Consider the following 3,980-nt stretch of genomic DNA (forward strand, 5'->3'; position numbering starts at 1 on the left):
GGGTGTTATTTTTCTGACTTCTGTATTGTCCCTTAAAAAAAAAAACACAGTTCATTAATTTAAGGTTTTATTACTGAATTTGCACAGTGTGCATGTGCCAACATGGTTCCACTACTGCAGCCGCCAGGAGAGGAAGGAGGATGTGACAAGAGAGGGGGGATCTCATTCACCCAATCCTTGTTCTTTGGGCACGAGGACGCAGCAGTTTTTGGGAGATTTTCATCTCCACTTTTCAAAAGCCATAACTTTATAATTTTTCAGTTGACTTGGCTGTATGAGGGCTTGTTTTTAATGAGACGAACTGTAGTTTTTATGGGTACAATTCCTGGGTACTTATGCTACATTGTAAATCTTTTATTAATTATTTTTTGAGAGCAGTGAGAGAAAACACAGCAATTCTGCCATTAATTTTTTTAGCGTGTTAATCATGCAGCATAAATGACATGATACATTTATCACTTTATCACTTGTAATAGCGATCATAGGCAACAGTAAGCTAGGACACCAATGTTTGGCATTCTGTTGTCATTGCAACCTTCCGTGAACCGTTTACATGCCGCCATCTACATAGATGGCAGCATGCAGATGGTTAAAAGCGCAGACCAATGTTCACTGATCTCGGGTATTACAGCAGGAGGCTGGCTATCGGTAACAGCCAACCCCTGCTGCAAGGTTGCGCAGGCACAGCTTCTAAATCCGCGCCATCCACATGGCATTGTCCTACATAAGTTGGAGATGCATGTCATTACTTTACTATCTGGACAGGTCAATATACTGGGTATTGTCTGGTGATGGTAGGGAATTGGGAGGAGTTATGTATGGGTATACTGTGAATATGGTGAAATTTAAGGATTTGCCAAGTAACAGAAGAGTTAAAGGACACCTTCATCTCTCACCTGCTATAAACCTTTTCGTATTCCAAAGAAAAATTTCCCCTGCGCTCGTGGGTTCCAGCAACAATAAAGGACTCAATGTCCGTAGGTAACTTTAAATGGTTTATTCCTTTGTTGCTACACGTTTCTGCGGGATAACCCGCTCTCTTCAGGCATATCGCCTGAGTCCCTTATTGTTGCTGGAACCCACGAGCGCAGGGGAAATTTTTCTTTGGAATACGAGAGGTTATGCAAACAGCCCGATCACGGCTGTAACCCCAGCGATGCTCCCCGGTGATCGGATTCGGGACTCCAGGGACGCTACAAGCCAGCTCGGATACAAGGTGCCGGTCAATCTCCTGGGTAGGAGTTTTGGCCGAGCACCAGGTGAGTACTCAAAAGTATATCACGTTTTTGAAAATCGTTTAGTGTGAGTAGGCGCTGATCCTTGTTCTTTTTCACTGCTATAAACCTTAACACCCATTTGTTCAAAAAAATCCGAGAGGCCCTACGCGGGACAGACCGGCCGAGAGGCCCTACGCGGGACAGACCGGCCGAGAGGCCCTACGCGGGACAGACCGGCCGAGAGGCCCTACGCGGGACAGACCGGCCGAGAGGCCCTACGCGGGACAGACCGGCCGAGAGGCCCTACGCGGGACAGACCGGCCGAGAGGCCCTACGCGGGACAGACCGGCCGAGAGGCCCTACGCGGGACAGACCGGCCGAGAGGCCCTACGCGGGACAGACCGGCCGAGAGGCCCTACGCGGGACAGACCGGCCGAGAGGCCCTACGCGGGACAGACCGGCCGAGAGGCCCTACGCGGGACAGACCGGCCGAGAGGCCCTACGCGGGACAGACCGGCCGAGAGGCCCTACGCGGGACAGACCGGCCGAGAGGCCCTACGCGGGACAGACCGGCCGAGAGGCCCTACGCGGGACAGACCGGCCGAGAGGCCCTACGCGGGACAGACCGGCCGAGAGGCCCTACGCGGGACAGACCGGCCGAGAGGCCCTACGCGGGACAGACCGGCCGAGAGGCCCTACGCGGGACAGACCGGCCGAGAGGCCCTACGCGGGACAGACCGGCCGAGAGGCCCTACGCGGGACAGACCGGCCGAGAGGCCCTACGCGGGACAGACCGGCCGAGAGGCCCTACGCGGGACAGACCGGCCGAGAGGCCCTACGCGGGACAGACCGGCCGAGAGGCCCTACGCGGGACAGACCGGCCGAGAGGCCCTACGCGGGACAGACCGGCCGAGAGGCCCTACGCGGGACAGACCGGCCGAGAGGCCCTACGCGGGACAGACCGGCCGAGAGGCCCTACGCGGGACAGACCGGCCGAGAGGCCCTACGCGGGACAGACCGGCCGAGAGGCCCTACGCGGGACAGACCGGCCGAGAGGCCCTACGCGGGACAGACCGGCCGAGAGGCCCTACGCGGGACAGACCGGCCGAGAGGCCCTACGCGGGACAGACCGGCCGAGAGGCCCTACGCGGGACAGACCGGCCGAGAGGCCCTACGCGGGACAGACCGGCCGAGAGGCCCTACGCGGGACAGACCGGCCGAGAGGCCCTACGCGGGACAGACCGGCCGAGAGGCCCTACGCGGGACAGACCGGCCGAGAGGCCCTACGCGGGACAGACCGGCCGAGAGGCCCTACGCGGGACAGACCGGCCGAGAGGCCCTACGCGGGACAGACCGGCCGAGAGGCCCTACGCGGGACAGACCGGCCGAGAGGCCCTACGCGGGACAGACCGGCCGAGAGGCCCTACGCGGGACAGACCGGCCGAGAGGCCCTACGCGGGACAGACCGGCCGAGAGGCCCTACGCGGGACAGACCGGCCGAGAGGCCCTACGCGGGACAGACCGGCCGAGAGGCCCTACGCGGGACAGACCGGCCGAGAGGCCCTACGCGGGACAGACCGGCCGAGAGGCCCTACGCGGGACAGACCGGCCGAGAGGCCCTACGCGGGACAGACCGGCCGAGAGGCCCTACGCGGGACAGACCGGCCGAGAGGCCCTACGCGGGACAGACCGGCCGAGAGGCCCTACGCGGGACAGACCGGCCGAGAGGCCCTACGCGGGACAGACCGGCCGAGAGGCCCTACGCGGGACAGACCGGCCGAGAGGCCCTACGCGGGACAGACCGGCCGAGAGGCCCTACGCGGGACAGACCGGCCGAGAGGCCCTACGCGGGACAGACCGGCCGAGAGGCCCTACGCGGGACAGACCGGCCGAGAGGCCCTACGCGGGACAGACCGGCCGAGAGGCCCTACGCGGGACAGACCGGCCGAGAGGCCCTACGCGGGACAGACCGGCCGAGAGGCCCTACGCGGGACAGACCGGCCGAGAGGCCCTACGCGGGACAGACCGGCCGAGAGGCCCTACGCGGGACAGACCGGCCGAGAGGCCCTACGCGGGACAGACCGGCCGAGAGGCCCTACGCGGGACAGACCGGCCGAGAGGCCCTACGCGGGACAGACCGGCCGAGAGGCCCTACGCGGGACAGACCGGCCGAGAGGCCCTACGCGGGACAGACCGGCCGAGAGGCCCTACGCGGGACAGACCGGCCGAGAGGCCCTACGCGGGACAGACCGGCCGAGAGGCCCTACGCGGGACAGACCGGCCGAGAGGCCCTACGCGGGACAGACCGGCCGAGAGGCCCTACGCGGGACAGACCGGCCGAGAGGCCCTACGCGGGACAGACCGGCCGAGAGGCCCTACGCGGGACAGACCGGCCGAGAGGCCCTACGCGGGACAGACCGGCCGAGAGGCCCTACGCGGGACAGACCGGCCGAGAGGCCCTACGCGGGACAGACCGGCCGAGAGGCCCTACGCGGGACAGACCGGCCGAGAGGCCCTACGCGGGACAGACCGGCCGAGAGGCCCTACGCGGGACAGACCGGCCGAGAGGCCCTACGCGGGACAGACCGGCCGAGAGGCCCTACGCGGGACAGACCGGCCGAGAGGCCCTACGCGGGACAGACCGGCCGAGAGGCCCTACGCGGGACAGACCGGCCGAGAGGCCCTACGCGGGACAGACCGGCCGAGAGGCCCTACGCGGGACAGACCGGCCGAGAGGCCCTACGCGGGACAGACCGGCCGAGA

This window comes from Eleutherodactylus coqui, chromosome 1, assembly GCF_035609145.1.
Source record: "Eleutherodactylus coqui strain aEleCoq1 chromosome 1, aEleCoq1.hap1, whole genome shotgun sequence".
In the NCBI taxonomy this organism is placed as follows: domain Eukaryota; kingdom Metazoa; phylum Chordata; class Amphibia; order Anura; family Eleutherodactylidae; genus Eleutherodactylus; species Eleutherodactylus coqui.